The following is a 12,388-nucleotide window of genomic DNA, read 5'->3' as shown; positions in this document are numbered from 1 at the left end:
CCTTTGGGGTTTTCCTTATTTTATTATATGTACATATTGCTATGCTCGGACCGGTTATCTTCGCGGCCGGATTTTGAGTCTTGATATTCCTGTTTTTGACACTCCTTTGTATATATATGATCTCGCGTTAGCTTATCCCTGTTTGTTACGTTATCGATCGGAGTGTTGCGCTTTCGAGTTACGGTTTTTGTTTACCCCTTTTTTCTACGAAGGCTCCTAGTTATAATCAATTATTCATACTACTAAACGTACTAAATTTTGGTTTTAGAGGTCGTAATACCTTGCCATCTCTGAATTATGACTTAAGCATAAGACTCTGTATGGTAGGGTGTTACAAGATTAACTTAAGCGTCGAAACTCTTTATAAGTACTCTTACCAACTGGTTCAAGGACCAAGATTCAACAAAAATTTCCGTCTCGCTCATGAAGAGTTCATCCAGATAACCCTTACTAAACATCTTACAAGTTCTCACACATTAGCTTTAATTTTCTTAAAACATGGATCCCATACTGCTTGTAAAATGATATCATATTTCTTGATGATGAAGAATCAGAGAGGAAAGGCAGAGAATTGACATTGTGTCAAGTTGTTCACATTGATCAGAATATGAAAAGTATGGCAAGTTAAGTTTTTTTAGTTATCATTTGAAATTCATAATGAAAAAATCAAAAGATTACTTTTTTATTGATAAGCGAAGAAAAGTAGCACAAGATGTAAATGGTAAAAGAGTACCTTTAGTGTAATTAGGAGTTGGTGATTGTTCTGGTATAGTTAGTCACAGGTGTTATTATAATTCATATCTACAAACTGATTATTATCTTGATAATAATGCCGAAAGAATGATGGTTGTGTTTGTTGGGGGGATTAGAATAAATTTTTGTGAATGTCCTTTGTTAGTGATTCATGTTTGTTTAGAGAAAAAATGAGTATTATGATTTAGAGTTAATGTATTTTGCCGATTTTGTTTTCTCCCCATTTAACATAAAATCGCCTCATGCGACCGCTCTAACAATTAAGTTCTTATTAACTTTTTGTCCTTTTCATTTCATTTCTACACTATATTTCAATTTCATTTGCTTGTGAATAAATAACTTTTGATAGATTATGAGGTAAATAATGTTGTTACGAAAATTTATTGAATCGGTCAATTTAATCATATTAGTTGCGAATCGATCACTTGTTAAAATTGTTCATGCTAAAAAAAAAGTTGCTAAAAATCAATAAAAAAAATATAATAGATAAACTGATCAAATCGATATTCATTTTAATAATATAAACCAATTTTAAAAGGTTAATTAAAATAAAAGAAAATTATTTTAATTTTACAAGTTTAATGACAATTGTGAAAAATCTTATTAAGTAGTTCATCATTATTCAGAACTTTGATTTTACCAATTTATAGTTGAATTGAAATATTTTACTGTATAAATCAATTGTGAAAAATTTCTTAAAATTGGAAATTAATTTGATATTTCAAGAATAAAAGTAAATATTGATATTCATTCACAAAATTTTATGATTTAGATCTAGCCCTCTAATTCTCGTAAAAATTAAATCAATCATCTCATTTAAGCCTCTTCTTCTGTTATATATAATGTGGTATTTAGTGTTTTATAATCAACGAACATACAAATTAGAAAGTCAACAATTTCTTTATTAACGCTACAAATTTTAAATCAAATTTCGTAAAATTAAATCGAAGAATGTAAATTCTAAATACACATTTTAGATTAAATGGAAAGAAAGAATTAAAAAGGAAAAGAAAAGAAATATTTCTAAGAGATATAGCAACAATGAAAAACCATGACTACTGATAATAACATAAACACGCCCTTACACTTGTAGGAAAGCATTTTCAATGTAACACCAAAACAATCATTATAATAATAGAATTATCAATTATTTATCAAGTTATTCCGAATTTATCTTTTCCTATTATTTCTGCAACTTCTTGTGTAGGATACATGCACCATGCGCCTGTAATTTGTTCGAGTTTGTTATTAGCTGAACAATTATTTGAGCCAGGTAAACCCATAGTGTGGCAATCGGTTTCTCAGAAATTGAATATCTTGCAGAATTGTTTTAATTTCTCCTAATGAACCTTGAGATTTTATTGCATGAATGAATTGTTGGCTGTCTCTGTTCTTCCCATTCCTAGATTTTCTACTACTATAAATGTTTGTCTAATTGCATTTGCCTCAGTTGCTAAACTAGAGTGAACTTTAATTTTTTTGAAGAATCCGAACTCTAATTTTCCTTTTTTTTTGGTGACTGAACTCTAATTTTCCTTTAACATTCTTGAATATTACATCAATTGCCGCATCTCCAGTTTTTTTTTGTCAAAGGCGGCATCAACATTAGCTTTAAGTCAATTTATAGGAGGTGGTTTACTTGTTGAGTGCTATCTTTTTTGAGTTCTTTAGTTACTGTCTTTTTCTGTTTTGTTGCTTCTTTGTGAATTCTCTTTGTTAATTCAACTCTTATGATAGTGTTTTTGGTGTAAAATCTGAAATTTTTAAAGATTATATTATGAACCAGTTTTAATTTATTTTATTTGTTCAAAATTTTATTTTCAGAAATTATTTTATTAAAGGTAATCAAATCAAGTTTTGATAAATTGAATTTTAAATTAATTAGGACTTATAATTTTTTATAATAATGGGATATTTTCTTATTTAAAATTTAAAGTTTTAGTAATTGAAAAAAATGCCTTTAGCTTTAAGTTTCGTTCTTAAAGACTCTTATGATATGTAAGTAGGTAATACAGGGTATGCTCATAATATCTTTGCCATTAGCAATATCATGACTTAAATATGATATTCTGATAATAAAAGTGTTACATTATGGTATTAAAGCAATCATTTTTGTGGAACCTGAGAAATTAATTGACTATACTTCATTGCATACTCTAAATGCCTGTTATGCATTAGGTCTTGTCAAGGAAGTAGGAATTAGAGTTTTATGCGCATGACCGCCTTTCGATTAATGCTATTGTCTTACCTTTGCATAATTCGTGGTATTAAGTTTGGCTAACTTAATATTGTTGAATTGCGTATATGTGGATGCTATTAGATTGTCGAAAACAACTTAGAAATGTTAAAAAGCTAGTGATGATAGTTTGAGCACGTGAGAAATCAAAGGAAGTTGAAATTAGAAAACTATACTTGCATGAATGCTAAGTTATCTAGACGCAATTATGAATTGTTTGATAAATTGTTGTGTTGGTTGAAATGATTATTTGTATGATTGATTGTTTGATTTTGTATGAGTCTTTGATTCTCGGAAGAACTAGTTGCTTGATGTACATATGGATTTTGAGAATTCTAAGGGTTTGCTACCTAAAGTAGTGATGGTGAGATTAGAACCAATGTGACTCGTTTGAAAGAGCTCAAATTGAGTTAAGATGAAATTTGTTATATGATAAATCTTTCTAAGATTTTGTGTTGTTGGTACTTTGTTGTAAAACACGTCCTTAATCAATTAGGAGATAAGCGGTTTGACATATTATCGGGTACTCGGATAACCTTAGTGCCTAGCCATGATGAGGGCGTAGACCCCTTTGAAGAAAGTTCTTATTTAGATGAAAATGAGTTGGATAAGAACCTTTATGATTCATGATGATGCTGATATAAGATTTAAAGAAAATTGATAACGACAATCTGTAAATAGAGAATTGTGGAGTACTAAAAATTTTTCTTAAATTAATAAATTGATCAGTGATCATTAAGGTCAGGAAGAGTTCAGAGAGGATAATTATAAGAGTGTGATATTCAAGAATTATGAGATAAAGTTTCATTCAAGTTTCTTATTAGGTGTCGGATTGGTAGGACCAATATTTTACGAATTTTTATGGTTAGAGTAATAAGGATTATGAAATTAAGAGGCATAATTAAATTTGCATGACTTGCTGATGAACTTAATTGAGTTGGATTGTATTATATAAACCTGAATTCTGTGAAACATTTATTAAATTATTTTGGATTTTTTTCTAAATAAATAATAAAAAAATCAACACATGTTAAAGAAGTGTTAATAAGGGTACATGTAAACAGGCATCTCTTTCTTTTTTATATACATGCATTGTATGTGATTAAGTTTAGCACAGGATCACTACACTAAATTAGATGAATAACTATACTTATTTTATGACCCTTACTTAAACGGTCATTATTAAATAAAATGGTGATACTTCTTTATATAATTTTTTTAGCGTTACTAAAAATTTAAGTGTCCTAGTAATAAGAAACATAACAATTTATTCTTTTGCTTCTTTTTCTTCTTATTTTCTATTTTCCAAAACCCTAACTGATTTAATTGGTCATGTAGCAATTGGAGTTGAGATTAGACGAGAAGAGATGAGAAGGTAACAATGGTGTTCGTGCTCTTCGCGGTTCACGTTCTTCGTGGTTCAGCTTTCTTCGTCGTTCAGTCCTACTACTGCAGAGATGAGATGAAAGATGGCGTTCGCAGATTTGAATATGAATCTCTAGAAAGTTAGCATTTGTCATTCGCCACCTCTGAGCTAGTCTCCGATCAGCTCTCTTTTTCTCTTTTGTGCCTCTCTCCGCCATTGCTCTGTTTTTGCTTCAAATCTGCTCTCTGCTCCGATCCCCCAGTCTCCGTCACTGCCTCTGAACTCTCCCACCTTTGGTCAATTCTCTCCACTGATATGCTCTCGTCTAGTTTCTGTGCCTCTCTCAAGATCTTGTTTTCTGATTAATCGATTATTGATGACTTGATGTGTTAACATATATGGATTCAACTTTTTAAATTTCTTTGTTCATCGATCTATTTTACTAGATTAGCTTTGATATTGCCTCTTTATGAGATGTAAATTCAATGTGTGATTAAATTCAGTAGGGGCTCTTTAATCTCTGGGCTCTTTTCGGTAACCATTTCTTCTCTTTCAACCATAATATTCAACATGTTCGATGAAATGCTTCAACCGAAGTTGTTTGATTTTTTTTCTTTGCCTTCTCTTATTTCTATTGCTATTGTAGTACAAGTTTGACATTAAAAATGCTCTTATCATTAAGTTTTATTATAGTCTCCGCTTTGATGTTTTACTTTTGTTCATATTATATTGTGAATTAGCTCTTCAATTGAGTATTTAACAATGCTTTTAGTTGGCTCAGAGTTTATATTGTGGATTAGTCATAGGTAGAATTTGTGGTTTCAATCTAATCTTGTAACCAACTTCAGAGTTGCAGCTCTGGTTTGTGCAATGCAAAATTTATCATAATATATGATGTTGTTCTTTGAGTTAGCTTTTGTGTGTGTTTCTTGTTTCAAGAACAAAGGCACAGCTTTTTCCATGTGTCTAATATATCTTTGGTCATTTTATATGATTTGTGATTGCACTACTTTTGCTTTGCACTACGTTAGGCATCTGAATTCTGAAGAGGGATGGATAGATATTTGCATGGACCAAGGCCTTGAAGAATCTAAAGGAGAAGGGTGTGATTAATCCAACAGGAAGAGAAAGGAAACTTCCTTTGAAGGTAATAATCATGTATTTATTCAATTGCATATAAATAATGTGGCATATTTTTCTCCTTCTATATTATAGGAAATAAATTAATGTAGCATATGTGTCATGAGACAGAAATAAAATTGCTAATATATATATGAGATTTCCAATTCTCCATTGCTAATATATTTCACATCGCGAGACTACTGCTGCTGCTATTTTTAGTAGTGCTTTCTTTCTCTTTAATACCAGTTTTGGACCAGAATTAGTGTTTTTCAATGTTGGACCAGGATCAGGAAGGATAGAACTAAGACATCTACTATTGGGATCCTGGACCGTCAAATTTAATTAAAGCATTTCCCATATATATATATATATATACTTTGACTTTTTTATGATAAGGATTTATTTTTAAGAATCAAAACTTTTCTAACTATTAAAATTACTTTTCAAACCTTATTATTATTCCACAAGAGTCTAGCAAATTTTTCCACAAGAGTTTAGCAGTTGATAACTATCTTAGAGATTATAGAGATATTGTGAAGAAAAGATTAAGAAGCCGAACAAGGGATACTATTGACATAGATAAAAAGGTTCATAGAGAATTTGTTGATTGGTTCTCTAATCATGTAAGAGAAATTTCACTTATTTCATTTTCTATTTTTGCAATATGTCTATGACTAACACAAACATGTTAATGTGCTTTTAGATTTGTACTAATCTCAACAAACTTCCTGATGTAGATAAAGACATTCTTATCAGTCTTTCTCAAGGACCATATGACCAAGCAAGAAAGTTCTCTTCATATGATGTTAACGGATATAGATTTTGAACTTTGGCAAGGGATAATGGATTAAAAACTCAGAATAGCGGAGTCTTTGGTACATTTGGAACAAGAAGTTACTCAAGTAGTAAAGATACCCGAATGAACTTTGGTGCTGTACCTTATTATAGAAAGTTGGTAGACATCATTGAGCTTTTCTACAATGGCTTTACAGTTCTCTTGTTTAAATGTCAATGGGCAAACACAACTAGTCCTAGAGGAATCAAAAAGGACAATTTGGATTTTTTATCTGTGAACTTTACAAGGCTCATACATACTGGTGAACATGAAGATGACGAGCCATATATTAAAGCTTCTGAAGCCCAGATGGTATATTATGTGGATGATGAGAAGGAAAAAGGATGGTGCATACCAATTCACTTGAAGCCAAGAGATTTATATAACATGGGTGGAGATAATATGGGTGAAGATGACGAAATTGCAGTATCCAATGATAATTATCCACCACAAGACTTAGAGTCTCTTTTTCCAGATGAAAATACAAATATAAAATTAGCGAGAATAGTTGTAGATGATGATCTTCCAATAATCAATGAAAACTATGATGAGAATGAGGATATGCTTGTGTAAAAGACATTGAAGTTTTTCAGAAGTTACTAAATACATTTTCAGAGCATTCAAATATTTTTCTTGTTTGGCAATTATGAGGATCTAGAATTATTCTTGTATGTTAGATGACATTGCTTCATTTGAATGCCTAGATTCCTCCTTTGTTTGGATTAAATTGCCTTTATCTTGTAAGGAAGAGAAAGAGCTTTCAAAGTGCTCCTTGTTCTTCTCTGTTTAGTTTATAATATAGCGGGCAACTGGGCCTGCACTTTTACAGAATTTATTCTAGATTGCAGGTGATTCCGAGAAGTTGATAAAGGTGTTATTTGAGCTTACAAGACACCATGTCCCCCTCAACCATATTTCTTGATGAAATTGATGCAATCATTAGTCAACGCGTTGAAGCACGCAGTGAACATGAAGCAAGTAAACGACTAAAAACTGAACTACTCATACAGGTGATGCTTTCTTCTTAAACTAAATATATTTCATAATCACCAGCTTAATGATAGTAACATGATTTGTATTGAAAACACTTTATATGTTAGCTGTCCTTGGATAAAAATCAACTATGATAAGGTCGGTCTTTGAGCAAATCCTTACTCTAACTCTTTCTTTTCTTCTCCAGATGACGTAAATCAATCTATAATTATAAGGTCGGTCTTCTTTTATGAGCAAGTTATCATTATTGGTTTAATCTTAAGTTTTATCTTCTTGTTACTTGTGCAAGTAATGCTTAAAGAATACTGGTTTTAAGTCTTACACAAGATTAAAAGGGTTGCACAGTAACTCCATGCTTTTACTGCTCTAGAAAAGTATTTATTTAATTTCGACAAGATTTCAAATTTTGTTCAGATTAAAATGATACTTGATCAGCAAGAAACTGTTTAGTACTAAACTTGATTTAAATTTGGTGGCTGCAGGCTTGTAATAGCCATTCAGTAACATATGTCCCATTATATGACACACTTGGTATGTTTTTCACTCCTTTTCTCATTGATTTTTAGATGCTTTTTATTATTCCAAGCATTTCCCTAATGATTCTTGAGGTACCTAAGAACAGGTCCAAATGCAGTGGAGTTTATCATAAACCATGCTCAAGTTTCAATAGCATTTGTACAGGAAAACAATATTCCTTCTGTGAGTTCTACTTCCTGAGTTTGGATTTGAGTTAGTTCTTCAATTTGTTGGAGATGATTAACTGTTTTTGTATTTCACAGATTTTGTCTTGTCTTGGTCAGTGTTCTTCAAATCTTATAAGTTTGTCAAATGATTATACTTTCTTTCAGTTTTTGAACTTCTGTTATATTAAGGTTAATCTTTCCTTCTTCTCAATGCTAATCAACTTCTACAATCTAATAATGTAGCTATTGTGAGTTTTGGTAATGTTTCGACTGTGCAAAAGAAGGAAGCTGAGGAACATGGTACATCCTGCTTCTCTTGGGAAGAGTTTCTCCAGTTGGTAGGAAACAAAGCTTGATTTTTAATTTCATATTCATGTTTAAAAGCAAAAACTTTGAACCACTTTGATTTGTTTAATCCTGTATATTTTGCTCTGCATGCAGGGGACCTACCACCAAAAAAGAAGACTGACATTTGCACATTCATGTACACAAGTGGAACCACAGGCAAACTGAAAGGTGTCATAATTAAGAATGAGGCTTTCATAGCGAAGTTTTGTCTATTGATCAGATACTTCATTTAACAGACAAAGCAGTAAGATAGCAATCTTCTTGAATGTTCACAAGTTTCATACCACACTTTGTCCTGTTTCGAATTTTCTCTACTCATAATATATACTACTTGCTGCAGGCAAGCGAAGATGATGTGTACTTCTCTTTTCTTCCTCTTGCTCATGTCTATGACCAGAGAATGGAGACCTATTCCATTTAGAGGGGAGCCTCAATTGGATTCTGGCAAGGCGTAATATTCGGATTCAGTTTTCATCATTAGTATTTTGCTCTTTCTTGTATATGTCTCATTTTGATGCTTTGTTCCATGTTAATTGTTTCAGGATGTAAGGTACTTAATAGAGGATGTTCAGGTGTTGAAGCTAACTATATTTTGTGGCGTTCCTAGAGTTTTTGACCGTGTTTATGCTGGTAGAGAGACATTACTTTTGTCCTACTGCTACCTTAGCTCATAAATGTCTTAGTTATAACTAATGACTTGTTCCTGAAGGTATCAACAGCAAAATTTCATCCGGAGGAGCATTCGAAAGTGCATTGTTTTAGTATGCATATAATTAGTACGTTTTACCACTCTATTTTAGACCCTTAATTTCCAATATCATGCAAAGTAATTAGTCTAGATTCTGATGACAGCAAGTTAGGATACTTAGATAAGGGTCTTCCACAAGACAAAGCAGCACCATTTTTTGATAGGCTTGTATTTGATAAGGTAACTGCACTTTACTGTGATTTCTGTTGGTGAAATTTGACCTGAAAATTGGATTGATGTTTTCTTTTATGACAGATAAAACAAGGCTTAGGTGGAAGAGTTCGGCTTCTATTATCCGGCGCTACTTCTATTTATTTATGTCACATGCTGTTTAAAATCTCTATTAAATCATAAGAATGTTTCCTAGATTGAGATGCAATTCTATACTCATTTATTTTGCAGAAAGCGGCAACTAAGAGAATGGATATGCAAGCATCAAAAGAATTCCTTGCTGAACTCAAGGTTCTAACACACGTCCATCACTTGAACTTGGTATGAATGAATTTTTGCTTCATCTTATTCAAATTTGATCTGATTAGTCTTCTTTTTCTTTTATCTTCGACGAATTTGATCTGTTTATCTTCTTTTCCTATTAAAATAGAATGTGGGCTAGGCTATTATCTTTGACGAATCAACCCAGCTTTTTGGGCAACAAGTGTTACAAGATAACATCGAAGAAGAACCACTAAACCAGCTACTACATGGAGAATTTCCAGATGACACCTTGGTTAAGAAAGAAATTAACAGCATTTAACAATATGCTTCCTAAATGTTATTGTCATTCCTTCATACCCCTTCACTATGCTATATGCATTTAATTTTTAGTAGTATATATGAGATTTTTTCTTCTCTTTTTTTTGAGCCCCTCCACTCCATAAAATGGCTGGGGAAAAATTAGCCTCACATTGTTGTTATTTTTGTAAAACTTGTGGGATTGAATTTGAATTTGTTGAAATACAATGTCATTTTTGGAGAATTCAACTTTTGATAATAGAAATCTTTGATGTTGGAGAGATTATGACAGTTTAAAATAGTCACTAAATACAGGAAAAAATTGTCACAGGAATGAGTAATTTAGTAACGGCTTTAAATCGAAAAACTGTCACTAAAAATATTGTGACGGTTTAAATAGTCACTAAATATGTCTAAAAACTGTCATAAAAATTAGTAATTTAATGAAGGTTTTAAATCGTCGCTAAATATTCTGATGGTTTAAAATAGTCATGAACTATAAGAAAAAACTGTCACAGAATTTAGTAATTTAACGACAATTTTAAAACGTCGCGAAATATAGTACAAAAAACACCTTTACAAGTGTTACAAATTAGTGACGGTTTTATATTTTAAAAACCGTTACAAACAATTTAGCGACACTCCTTACCAACGGTGGTCCAAAACCGTCACTATGGCAGCTGGCGACGCTCAAATCTGTGACGCTTTTTTTAACCGTCGCAAAATCATTTAGTGACAATTAAAACCGTCACCAAGCATTAAAAAAACCGTCGCCAAAATGCTGTTTTGTTGTAGTGCGATGTGGAATCATTTATAGGAAAACATGTAACGAATTACTTCTAATCTTATAGGTGTAGTATCTGCCAATAGAACACAAAGTTATATCTCTATTTTTTTTTATTTCACCCATTTCATCTGGTAGGCTTAAACCCATTAAGAAACCATATCTGGTAGTTGTAGTTAATTATTTTTTAACCTTATGTTTTGGTAATAATACTCATAAGTTCCTCGCATGTAATTTTTTTAATCGTCAGCAATGCATTAAAACATAATGTATTAAAATACACTAGAATTACTTTTTATTTCATGTATTATTCTAATCACAGTTCACTCTTTTTTTCCTCTCAGACATAGCACTATAATATAGCCCGAGGACATTTCCTTACTTTGTTAGTTATGCCTGATAATCTATTATATCTATTATATTTATTATATATTACTAATTTTACAATTAAAATATATTATATATCACTCTATAATTAAAATCAAATCTTTTTTTTTAAATTAATAAGTTCTCTCATTCTCCCTCTCTATTTTTCTATCTCTTATTCTTTAATCCTATTCTAACTCTCTTTTATATTATTATCAATGACTAATTAATAATTATAAATTTAACAATTAAATTATATCACATGACATTTTCTAGTTATAATTAAAATTAAAATTAACATACAACTATATTATAATACTAATTTAACAACCAAAATATATTATATGACATTTTCTCATTAAAATTAAGATGAAATATTTTTTTTTTCAAAACTAATAAACTTTCTTTCTTCATCTTCTTATCTACCTCTCTCTATTTCTCTATTTCTCTCTATCCTTTTCACTCTAGAGAATGTCATGTGGTACAATTTGATTGTTAAATTTATAATTACTAATTAGTCATTGATAATAATGATATAAAAGAGAGCTAAAGTGTGGTGAAAGAATGAGTAGAGATAGAAAAAGGGAGAGATAGGATGAGAGAATTAATTAATTTTGGAGAAAAAAATTGATTTCAATTGCAATGAAAGAGTGATATGTGGCACATTTTGGTTGTAAAATTAGTAATATATAATAGAATTAAAATTAAAATTAAAATACAACTATATTATAATACTAATTTAACAACCAAAATATATTATGACATTCTCTCATTCAAATTAAGATTAAATATTTTCTTCCAAAAATTTATATTTCTGTAATATTATTTCAGACAAAAAAAAAGCTAGTGATTCTCTAATATCCTCATCTCCAAATTGCACGAGCTGATCCTCCTCCTTCAATCCTTCACTTCTGTCGTGATTAGTAGTAGCGGCTGATGTTGCCATGTTATGGCGAAGGTCTCACATGGAACGTAACTAACAAGAAGTCACGAATTAGAATTATTGTGCATACTTTAACAGGACACAAGAAAATCCTAAAGGGGACAAATTTTTTCTTTTATCAAAATATATTGTCAAATTATCACTATTTTTAAATTATTTGTATATGTGTTATTTTTTCTGTTTGACTATTATATATTATCCCCCTTTTTCCAACTGGCTTTAAGAAAAGTAGTTCTTAAATTCATTAACTTTGCTCAAAACTAATTAAGAAAAAGAAAAGAATTGACAGACCTAGATAGCTAAAGCCAACAAGCTTAACCAAACACATAAATGTAGTGGTAGAATCAGAAATTTTATATGAGAAAAGTCAAACTAAATATAAAATAAATTAGAACATAATATAATAAAATAATATTAACAAATTATAATTTATAGTATATATGTCAAGTCAATAATTATATTATATAAGAATTTCATTC

The 12,388-nt window shown here is 30.7% G+C and overlaps 2 long non-coding RNA genes across 2 annotated transcripts; both read left to right on the top strand.

Annotated features, from left to right (window-relative positions):
- Positions 5,982-7,205, top strand: LOC107625510. Its single transcript, XR_002355805.1, has 3 exons — positions 5,982-6,100; positions 6,181-6,896; positions 7,196-7,205. It is a non-coding gene; the product is annotated as an uncharacterized LOC107625510 (long non-coding RNA).
- LOC107625511 lies at positions 9,183-10,102 on the top strand. Its single transcript, XR_001617297.2, has 3 exons — positions 9,183-9,264; positions 9,340-9,576; positions 9,686-10,102. It is a non-coding gene; the product is annotated as an uncharacterized LOC107625511 (long non-coding RNA).

Source organism: Arachis ipaensis, chromosome B02 (assembly GCF_000816755.2).
Source record: "Arachis ipaensis cultivar K30076 chromosome B02, Araip1.1, whole genome shotgun sequence".
In the NCBI taxonomy this organism is placed as follows: Eukaryota; Viridiplantae; Streptophyta; class Magnoliopsida; order Fabales; family Fabaceae; genus Arachis; species Arachis ipaensis.
The sequence above is the reverse complement of the archived record's forward strand: the minus strand, read 5'-3'. Positions and strand labels throughout refer to the sequence as shown.